Source organism: Salmo salar, chromosome ssa13, assembly GCF_905237065.1.
Source record: "Salmo salar chromosome ssa13, Ssal_v3.1, whole genome shotgun sequence".
In the NCBI taxonomy this organism is placed as follows: domain Eukaryota; kingdom Metazoa; phylum Chordata; class Actinopteri; order Salmoniformes; family Salmonidae; genus Salmo; species Salmo salar.
Genome location: NC_059454.1, coordinates 28804844 through 28817366, shown reverse-complemented (window position 1 = coordinate 28817366; position 12523 = coordinate 28804844).

The window sequence follows — 12523 nt, the reverse complement described above, 5'->3', positions numbered from 1 at the left end:
GGAGGTGGTAGAAGTTAGTAGGGATTTATTTGGTTTTATTTTTATGGTAGTACAGAATTGGGAAGATCATGATTGATCATACATTCCAGCACAGTAGGTGCACTTAAATGATTGTTTGTGGACCGCCATGATATCAGAGGAAGAAGAAGTTTACCAGAAGCTGTTTCTGGTGAATGCATGAGTTCCAAGATCAGTAACCGTTGATAATCAATCAAGAGGATTAGAAACATCTGTTGGAAACCAAACTAGCTATCTAGCTAGCTACAGAACCTACCAAAGTTGTCCGGTGAGTGTCTAACTTCTTAATAAACTTTAACATTTTTTAGCTAAATAAAGCCTAACTTTAGTTAGCAAAGACATGTTTCATGGGATACAATGAAACACATTTTGTTGATACCAATTTCAATCTGTCAGTGCCACTGACTGACTGGCTAGTGCTTAGCAAGCTAGCTAACGTTAGCTATCATATTTTTGCTCAATTCATGTGATAGGTAGCTAGTTAACTAATGATTTGCCTAGACACATTTTTAGGTAGATACGTTACTGACTTAATACCAATATGCATGTCAATATGCTAGTGTCATGGTTCAGTAGCATAAGCTAGCACAACAGCTAAGGTAGCTAGCTAGCAACAATATGATATGATTTGACATCAAAGCAAACCTTCATTTTGACAGATGGATACCTTTCCCTTCCCGGTGTGTTGGAAGAGGCTTGGGAGGGGGATGCATCAACACCCTGGAAATATGTTTGTGGTGCACTCACTCATAACACTTATTTTGAGTGATAAATGAGTGTATCGTCTTCAAGATTTATAAGGTAAGTCAAAGGCTTCTTGCATGCATGGCTTTGAGATGTAAGGGTTGTTTGGATGACCCAGTTGCTGTGTTGCAGGCATTGGGTCAATTGTTGGGGAGTTTTCTGTAAATACAACAAGGTTTGGTTGTTGGTGCTGGGTTATTAAGGTTAGGCTATGGATATTTGACCCAGCCAGTGGGTTAATCTTCCCGCCACCAGCACGTGAAGTTCACCAGAATACTTGTAAGTATTCTAGTTCTAGTGTGACTGAGTGACTGACGAGTGGAAAACGGATAACGTTATTCTGACCAAGGGTGTTTTGGCTGACTGAACAAACACTACGAATTACTAACACTACGAATTATGAATGTGATGGTCGTTCAGGTTCAATAGTTTGTCCTATCATAATTAGGTAGCTAGCAAATGTTAGCTTGAGCGTTAGCTAGCCAACGACCGTTAAGCTACTGTAGTTAGCCATTTTCAGTGCTAATATCTTTGGCAGTGGTAAAGTTAACTACAGTAATATCATTGGCTGTGGTAAAGTTAGCTACATATGTGTTATTTCATAGTAACAAAGCACACTGGTTAATTGAAATGCATTCCAGGTGACTACCTCATGAAGCTGGTTTAGAGAATGCCAAGTGTGTGCAATGTTGTCATCAAGGCAAAGGGTGGCTACTTTGAAGGATCTCAAAATATATATTTTGATTTGTTTAACACTTTTGGTTACTACATGATTCCATGTGTTATTTCATAGTTTTGATGTCTTCACTATTATTCTACAATGTAGAAAATATTGCAAATAAAGAAAAACCCTTGAATGAATAGGTGTGTCCAAACTTGACTGGTACTGTATATTTAGACTTTCTATTTTTGATATTGCTACTACGCAAATATGCAAGTAACCATTTCACTGTACCGTTTACACCTTCTATATCCTGTGCATGTGACAAACTTTGATTTGATTTAGTTTCTCCTTATTGTAGGCTGTTACTTTTACCAGTTTTAGTCTTGAAATCTTTTGTTGTTTACTACCCTACTCACTCTGTTTAGCACAAGGCATCACGTGAATCCTAAAAGAAATGGGTGGGGCCATTTTCTCAAAAGTGGGGTTACATGTTTAAACTTTCAAAGCAGAATTACTTTCCCATGGTTCCACAACTGAAGTATACCATTTTGTAGCTCTGAGTCTCTACTTCTATCCAATGTAAAACACCATTTCAAATTTTGCTACATACTATAAGACCGAATCGAGGTAGTCAGTCACATTTTCATTAACCCTATGTAAAATAGCATCTACTTCTTCCACATTGTCATCGATAACCAATAGTACAACCTTAATGGAAACTTGAAAGACTTAACGTCACCAGAGCTTCTTAGAACCATGTAGACAATTTGGGACTAGATACATTACATGCACAGATACCATAGTCAGTCTGGCCTTAATTTTACCATACTTGCTTTATTGGTCATTTGCACTGAAATTGTCATAGTGACCAACTTGACACACACACAGAGGCTGGGCGAAGCTCATGGGCACTTAGGGTTAAAGTGCATTGCTCAAGGGCACAATAGCAGTATGTAGTATACAGAGATATTGTAGCTGGTAACACTCTGGCTGATAGATCACTCCTTTTGAAGTTCTTCAAAATTTCAGAATTGACTGACCTAACTGTCTTAAAGTAATGATGGACTGTCATTTCTCTTTGCTTATTTCAGCTGTTCTTGTCATAATATGGACTTGGTATTTTACAAAATAGGGCTGTCTTCTGTATACCACCCCTACCTTGTCACAACACAACTGATTGGCTCAAATGCATTAAGAAGGAAAGAAATTCCACAAATGAACTTTTAACAAGGCATAGGTGTCTGGTTAGACTGTAAACTCTCCTTCCAGACTCACATTAAGCATCTCCAATCCAAAATTAAATCTAGAATCGGCTTCCTATTTCACAACAAAGCATCCTTCACTCATGCTGCTAAACATACCCTTGTGAAACTGACTATCCTACCGATCCTTGACTTCGGCAATGTCATTTACAAAATAGGCCCCAACACTCTACTCAGCAAATTGGATGCAGTCTATCACAGTGCCATCCGTTTTGTCACCAAAGCCCCATATACTACCCACCACTGCCACCTGTATGCTCTCGTTGGCTGGCCCTGGCTTCATATCCGTCGCCAAACCCACTGGCTCCAGGTCATCTATAAGTCATTGCTAGGTAAAGCTCTGCCTTATCTCAGCTCACTGGTCACCATAGCAGCACCCACCCGCAGCACGCGCTTCAGCAGGTATATTTCACTGGTCACCCGCAAAGCCACTTTCTCCTTCGGTCGCCTTTTCTTCCAGTTCTCTGCTGCCAATGACTGGAACGAACTGCAAAAATCACTGAAGCTGGAGACTCATATCTCCCTCACTAGCTTTAAGCACCAGCTGTCAGAGCAGCTCACAGATCACTGCACCTGTACATAGCCAATCTGTAAATAGCCCATCCAACTACCTCATCCCCATATTATTTTATTTATTTTGCTCCTTTGCACCCCAGTACCGCTACTTGCACACTCTTCTTCTGCACATCTATCACCCGTGTTTAATTTGCCATACTGTAATAATTTCGCCACTATGGCCTATTTATTGCCTCACCCCCCCTTATCCTACCTCATTTGTACACACTGTATATAGACTTTCTCCATTGTATTATTGACTGTATGTTTGTTTACTCCATGTGTAACTCTGTGTTGCTCTGGTTTGCTTTATCTTGGCCAGGTCGCAGTTGTAAATGAGAACTTGTTCTCAACTAGCCTACCTGGTTAAATAAAGGTTAAATAAATACAAATAAAGGTTCACTGAGATGGGCGTGAATCAGACAGGCATCTCCTGTGCCATTAAAAAAAAAAATATTGTTTTGTCGATAGGCTGTCGGTCAACCAAGACCGACAGCCTATCGACAAAACAATTGACCAGTCGACTAACTGGGGTCAACCATACTCCAGATACACAAGGTGACATCGCTTTAAGACTTCTGCCAGTGGTCCTCCCAACACCAGTCTACAAGATAGGCAGGAAGACATTCCGGCCCAGCTTCAATGAGACGAGAAAGGTTGACAAGCTGCTTGTACATTTAATAGTGGATAGACATAGATTGATGGGGAAATTAGATGTTGGCATTTTGTAAACCTTGAATGAAAGGAACAGCATTCCAAAATTGGTAAGGCATAGCTGCGCACTCCAAAACATTAGGAAGGTTTCCATCCAATATGTGACAGATTTTCATGTGTATATCTTAAAGTCTGCAGAAAACAATATGTGCATTTTCTCACCGGAGATGTTTCAAGTAAACATACTTTTAGCGGATAAAAGGATGTGAGTGATGATGTAGTGCACATAAAAATAACCTTTGCCATTAAATAACGAATGCATTTTTAAAAATGCGTTTCCATCGCATTTTCATCTCTGATGGTTTTGTCACAAACTGTTGCGTTATGTAGCAAATGTGCCCACTCTGGGCTTGTCACATGCACTCTAGCCAACAGCTCTCACATACAGTGGGGGTAGGCTATCTACATTGTGAGATTATTATGGATAAGAACAACAGTATTTGTCAAACGGCAGCCAAGTGTCGCCCATCATGTCACCAGAATAAACCCTCAATGTTTATTGGAAAAGAGCATCCACCATCCTGTGAAGTTCATCAAAATGTATTTAATCTGTAGCCTAATAAACTGCATGCTTTCCCGAGTCGTAGAGGGAGGACCAGACAACATATCATTGTGAGACTCCAAGTTTACTTTTGAGGACAATGAGGTTGAGCTACCAGTGTTGACAACTAATTTTCAGGGGAAGTTGTTAGAGGTAGGTTGATTTGTTGCTAAAAGTTGCTAAATGACATTGTGATGTCATTGCGTGATGACGTCATTACATAGAATACACAATAACGTTACTCAAATTGACTGGCCATCTCGGTGAGAAATATCATTTGACATTTTAGTTTAGATTTGTTTGTTTATTATCACATTTTTATTTGTAAAAGTAAGACAACACATTTTATAGGATCAGATATTTTTATTTTATTTAACAATTACACATTATTAAACAATTACGTTTAATCTATTTTAACTAGTAAACCTACACATTCTGAACAATTATAGTTTTACGCAGTGTTTTGGTAGTTAGTGAACATGCTACCTAACTGATCAACAATTACAGGTACAAGCTAATAACAAGGTATATATGCCATCTTATTGAACAAGCAACTTAACCCAAATAATGATGTGTGCGCAAGGCATCTCTCTCCAGGTTGTTGTGCTGCTTGGGTGGCTAGCTAGCTGCTCAATGGTTTCCTTCAGATGTTGCCACTGTTCTCGCACACACTGCAGTACACACTGCCACCATCAGCTGTGTGTCTCCGCCAGTTCCAGAAAGTCCACTCCTTGCATATGTACTGTAAATATGATGAATCATAGATTGACAAGGAAAACCTCATCTTCACTGTCCAACTGCATTGTCACGGAGCTGGAACCAGCAGAAGAGGATGGAGTGGCCTTAAAGCTGTATGCTGCTGTGGTGCCAAACTGCTGCAGAACTTCACTTGGTAGTTTATACTGGTAACAGGTATCACCAGCCAGCTTCAGTCCGTACCACACCAGGAGTATGGAGTTGAGAGTCTGCAGTGACATTCTATTTCTTAACTTAGACTTGACTACACTCATTTGACTGAACAGCCGTTCAACCTCTGCATTTGAGTGTGGCAAGGAGAGGGCAGCGAGTGCAGCTTTGCACAGTTCTTCATAAGGATTTGATCCGGAAGAGTCTGTGTAGTTATTCACTTAAACAGATGGATCTTTCTCCATTGGGAAACAATTGTATCATTGTTTGGGGCTGGTACCCCAGTAGCTCAGCTACTTTAGTAATTTCAGTGGTGCCTTTATTGTGCTTTAGCGTCTCCATAACACTGAACAAGGCCATGTTTCGCAAGGTTGTCTGGGAGCCTTGCTTGGAGCTCCTTGCTTAAAGCAACAATGTAGTTGATGCACTGTCTCCAAATGACCTTTTTGTCCTCTGGCGCAAGACTGAGTTGGTACACCGTGCTCGCTAAAAGGTACCGAAGGTATGGTGATGGACTGAGATGTCCAATAATGGCATCCTTCAGAACATCAATTTTGCCATAGGGTTGACTACTCTGCTGCAAATTGATGTTAAGAGGTGTACCAGATGGTCCAAAAGCTTGACAGGATCTGGTTTGCTCTCCCTCAAATGACTTCACTGCAACTTGTACGTCAGACAGGATTGATTTCAAGAATGTCAGGTAGACATAGTTGGTCTTGTCCATGTACATGGCGTGGTGCACATCCGCCATGAAGCAATGCTCACTGGCCTTGGTCACCTCAAGTGGAGTTTCAGTTCTTCCCACTGGCTCAATATACGAGTTACCGCAGGCTCAATCGATAGCCAATGTGTGGCACACACTTTGGTGATCTGGAGGGGTTTCTGGCCACAATTAATGGTGGTATACACTGCTTTGTACGCCTCGCACCGTTTTGGGGAAATGGAAAACCAGTTGTAGGTTTCCCTGATTAAGTACTCAACACTCCTAGGGATGGTTTCTTTGGATGCTGTGCTGACAGCCAATTGTAAAGAATGGCACACACAGCGGATGAGTACCAAATTGGGCAATGCACATTCTTCCATTAAAATCTTGTGCACCCCGTTGTGCATCCCAGTCATCACGGATGCATTATCAGTGCCAATACCCTGAAGATTCTCTTTTTTAAGGTTACACTTCTCAAGAAACTCAACTACCACCTTTACTATTGATCTGGCATCGCCCCCCACATATTCAACCAGCCCCAGAAATGAGTACACAATGGTTATTTTTTTAACATGGTTAATTGTTGTAAATTCTATTCAAGATCAAACATTCGTGACCAACTATATTCATTGGGTTTGTCTCGTCGAATGCTGCAGTCAGCCAACAATGATTTGCAATTTGCTGAAATTGCTGCTGGCCTGCTGCTGATGTCACTCACAATGCACTTTTGCAGTCAGGCCCGTGTGTTGTGACTGAGTGTGTGCCAGAGAAAATAGTTTGTGTCATTTAGAGGGAAAATGCTTGCATTTTAGCATTTGAGTCACTTTTCAAAAGTTGCTAAAAGTTCAAAAGACATTTTTTAAAGTAACTACATTTGTTGCTAGGTGCTGTTTGAAAAAAAACTTACCAGGGTAGTCTGAAAAGTTGCTAAATCTAGCAACAAAATTGCTAAATTGGCATCACTGTGAGCTACAGGGATATACATATACAAGGCACCAAGATGTTGTACATGGCCGAATGTTCCTGGACGCGCTCCTCGACTCCTCTAATCGGGGTACCTGCTCCTGCTGACTCCATTGGCAGTGTGTAATTCTGTCAACGGGTGTATTAGAGGCGAAGTCAGGTGCAGGAGAGTAGAGTGATGTAAACAGGCGCACTTTATTTTAGTTCCAAAAACCTGAGCACTACATAAATAAAACACGCTCAAAACACGGAACATCATGAAAGTAAAGGGCGTAAATAAAACACCATAATAACAGGAAACACTTACACACAAAACATGATGGGAAACAGAGGGTTAAATACAAGTAGATTGATTGGGGAAATGAAAACCAGGTGTGTATGGAAACAAGACAAGACAAATGGATATATGAAAAATGGAGCGGCGATGGCTAGAAAGCCGGTGACTTCGATCGCCGCCCGAACAAGGAGAGGAGCCGACTTCGGCGGAAGTCGTGACATCTGCTTGGCAATTTTAATACAAATGTGGAGTTATCACCCAAGAAAAGTACACTAGTAAATGCCCTGTATAACTTCAATCAGTTATTTGGACTAAAACAACTGATTGGACAACCTTTCCAATCTACTATGCTTAATGTGCATATTGTAAACGTTTCTATTAGTTGAACCATGTCTCCCTTGGAAAAGAGATGTTATGTCATGGAGAAAAAACGGTATAAATGAAGGTTAAAAAAAAGGATCTCAAAACAGCCGGGGTGGTTACACTTCACAAGAAGAGCAGTAAAACAAATGTAGGAATCTACAGGCCTGTGTCAATCCTCAGCACCTTATCCAAAGTTGTTGAGAGATTTGTTTTTAATCAACTTGAGGGATACCTTCTTGAGCACAAACTTCTTTATGAACTACAATCTGGCTTTAGAACAGCTCACTCCACTGATACTTGCCTGATATGTTTCACCTGTCCTTATGTTGTCTCCACCCCCTCCAGGTGTCGCCCATCTTCCCCACTTACAGTTGAAGTCGGAAGTTTGCATACGCTTAGGTTGGAGTGATTAAAACTCTTTGTTCAACCACTCCACAAATTTCTTGTTAACAAACTATAGTTTTGGCAAGTCAGTTAGGACATCTACTTTGTGCATGACACAAGTCATTTTCCCAATTGTTTACAGACAGATTATTTCACTTATAATTCACTGTATCACAATAACAGTGGGTCAGAAGTTTACATACACTAAGTTGACTGTGCCTTTAAACAGCTTGAAAAATTCCAGAAAATGATGTCATGGCTTTAGAAGCTTCTGATAGGCTAATTGACAAAATTTGAGTCAACTGGAGGTGTACCTGTGGCTGTATTTCAAGGCCTACCTTCAAACTCAGTGCCTCTTTGCTTGACATCATGGGGAAATCAAAAGAAATCAGCTAAGACCTCAGAAAAAAAACTGTAGACCTCCACAAGTCTGGTTCATCCTTGGGAGCAATTTACAAACGCCTGAAGGTACCACGTTCATCTGTACAAACAATAGTACGCAAGTATTAACACCATGAGACCACGCAGCCGTCATACCACTCACGAAGGAGACGCGTTTTGTCTCCTAGAGATGAACGTACTTTGGTGCGAAAAGAGCAAATCAATCCCAGAACAACAGCAAATGACCTTGTGAAGATGCTGGAGGTACAAGCAAGTACAAAAGTATCTATATCCACTGTAAAACGAGTCTTATATCGACATAACCTGAAAGGCCGCTCAGCAAGTAAGAGGCCACTGCTCCAAAACCGGCATAAAAAAGCCAGACTACGGTTTGCAACTGCACATGGGAACAAAGATCGTACTTTTTGGAGAAATGTCCTCTGGTCTGATGAAACAAAAATAGAACTGTTTGGCCATAATGACCATCGTTATGTTTGGAGGAAAAAGGGGGAGGCTTGCAAGCTGAAGACACCATCCCAACCGTGAAGCACGGGGCTGGCAGCATCATGCTGTGGGGGGTGCTTTGCTGCAGGAGGGACTGGTTCACGTCACAAAATAGATGGCATCATGAGGTGGGAAAATTATGTGGATATATTGAAGCAACATCTCAAGACATCAGTCATGAAGTTAAAGCTTGGTCGCAAATGGGTCTTCCAAATGGACAATGACCCCAAGCATACTTCCAAAGTTGTGGCAAAATGGCTTAAGGACAACAAAGTCAAGGTATTGGAGTGGCCATCACAAAGCCCTGACCTCAATCCTATAGAAAATTTGTGGGCAGAACTGAAAAAGCATGTGCAAGCAAGGAGGCCTACAAACCTGACTCAGTTACACCAGCTCTGTCAGGAGGAATGGGCCAAAATTCACCCAACTTATTGTGGGAAGCTTGTGGAAGGCTACCCAAAATGTTTGACCCAAGTTAAACAATTTAAAGGCAATGCTACCAAATACTAATTGAGTGTATGTAAACTTCTGACCCACTGGGAATGTGATGAAGGAAATAAAAGCTGAAATAAATGACTCTCGACTATTATGACATCTCACATTCTTAAAATAAAGTGGTGATCCTAACTGACCTAAGACAGGGAATTTTTACTAGGATTAAATGTTAGTAATTGAAAAACTGAGTTTAGATGTATTTGGCTAAGGTGTATGTAAACTTCCGACTTCAACTGTATCCCCTGGGTACTTGTACCTGTGTTTTCTGTGTTGCCAGTTTGTCTTGTTTGACAAGTCTACCAGTGGTTTGTGTCTCATCTCCTGCTTTTCCAGTCTTGCTCGTCCTCCTGGTTTTTGAGCCTTGCCTTGCCTGTCCTGACCCTGTACCCACCTGACCACCCTGCCCGTCACAGACCCGGAGTCTGCCTGCGGTCCTGTACCTTTGCTCCATCTCTGGATTACCGACCTCTGCCTGACCTGAGCCTGCCTGCTTTGACATTTGCCTGCCCCTGTTGGTACCTGTTGGTACAATAAACATTGTTACTTCTACACTTGTCCACCTTTTTGACCACATTAAGAAGGAAAGTGAGAAGGGGAACTATACAGGTAAGATATGGTCTATAACCAACAGTCACAATACCAGAGCTAGTGTTATGTCTTGTAAAATCCCAAGAGTAAACAGTACTGTGAGGAGCACGTTTTTCTAAACAGGCATTTGTCTATAGAATAGCCTCCCTTGGAGATCAAGCAAATAAATGTAAAAATAGCTTTAAAAAGTAGGACAATGTTGTCTAAGTAAGGGAAACCACTCCACTGCCCCTTGTGCCCCCTAATTCTGGTCAGGTGTATTTATTTGAAGGATTGGTATGTGCAATTACTAGGTTGTTTTAATGTGAAATTAATATGGTTGATTTTTAAGGTTAGGGTGCAGTGCAGTGAATAGTGCCACTTTTTAGCATGTCAATATAAATGAATGTATTTATGGTTTGTAATTTTATCTTGTCTTATCATGTCATTGTTTTTATTTGGAAATAAGCTTTTTAATTCATACTTTCAAGCGATATCCTCTGGATCCACATTGTGCATTTTGTTGTACATGTCTGTTGCCCAAAATAAGTTCAATGTCAGCAGCAATTTGTTCAGTCTGAAGCCATTCAGCTATGGCTTTGTCTGTTCAGTCTGAAGCCATTCAGCTATGGCTTTCAGTCTGAAGCCATTCAGCTATGGCTTTCACAGCCCTATAATAATGATAGAAGTTATATCACCTTAAAAAGGGTTTATTTACAACCTCTGGGGTATAACATGTTGGGCAAAGAGGTATAAGAGCGTGACATACAGTGCATTCAGAAAGTATTCCCCTTGACTTTTTCCACATTTTGTTAATGTATAGCCTTATTCTAAAATGGATTAAAGAAAAATAAATCCTCATCAATCTACACCCAATACCCAATAATGACAAAGCAAAAACAGATTTTTTGAATTTTTTCAAAAACTGAAATACCTTATTTACATAAAGTGGGTTTTCCTTTAAAAGTTGCACCATACATTCAGGATATTAGATATATAAACTTCAGTAACACCATGGTTTTAATAACACAGCTTGTGGGATGCTGGGGAATTGTATGGCATGGAGGAGTGCATGGCGTCATAGTATTTACTGTCAGCCACTGTTGCCATTAATGATAGTTCGACCACCAGAGGGCATCTTTGAGAAGCTTGCTGGTGCTTGTTTACTTTTCCAAATGCAGGCCAGACGTTTTGATTGCTATACCCTCTTCAGAAAAGCATATTCCAAGGTTTTAATGAGCCTAGTTTTGCCAAACAACAATATTTTCCTAGAATAACCACAGCTCCATGACTACTGATGACAATCAGCAAATACCGATTTTAGGAAAATATCCTTTCTATTGTATTCTGTTATTTTCATCATATTCATATTGTAAAGGGCTGGGGAATATAAGCATGTGATGTTTCCTGCACCATATGCATATTAAGAGTAGAATAGCTGGGACTCAATGAGTAGCCTACCAATAGCTGCCAGTCTAATATATACATTTAATATACACAATCACAAAGAAATCGATTCATATTTTGTTTAGAAAGGTCATAAAAAAAACATGCTACTAAGACAATTTCAAAATAACAGAATAGCATTTTTGAAGATGCATTTACCTGTGCTATGATAGCTGAGATTGATGAGGGAAAAAAACTATTTATCCCATTTTAGAATAAGGCTGTAATGTAACAAAATGTGGAAAAAATAAAGGGGTCTGAATACTTTCCGAATGCACTGTATAGCCCCTAACCCTATCTTCGCCAATGAGAACCAAGAGGGGCCTAGCTTCGTCCTTTATGACTGGGAAAGACCTCAATTCTAGGCTGTAGGAAATCCTACATTTATCTTATTAGATCAGAACAGGATGGATCAACAGTGATTCATATTACTGGTTTTCACCCCCCCAAAAAGTTAGTTGTGTCTTGCTGCATAACACATTGTCTACCCAGATGATGTGGATCATTGTCAGGTTATTAGATAAATACGCTTCAGTAACACCATGGTTTTAATAGCACTTTAAACAGGTAGAATGTGCATCACACGCTCCTGCCATCCATCACCCACACCTGCCTTCCCTCGTCACTCGCATCAGCGTTATTGGACTCACTTATCACATGTTCATTTCCTCCCCTATATTTGTCTGTTCCCTTGCTCTGTTCCCTGCTGCTGCATTGATTGTCTTTTGTCTTTGTATTTGTTTCTGACGCTGTTCCTGTCTCGTCTGTCAGTCGTTTATTAAACGTTTACTCCCCGTACCGGCTTCGTCCCTCCAGCGTCATTCCGCGTGACACACACTGGTAAGTTAACTTCTATAAATGTCTAGTCACAGATGATTTTCTCCTGAATAACTGGCCAGGGCATAGTACATTCCATTCAGCTTCAGGCAACTTTGATGTACAGTAAGGCTTGATCACACCTGTAGTGAGTACTTCTGTCTGTCAAATCCATTGTTCATTAGATATATCAATGTAATTACACCCAACACAATGTTAA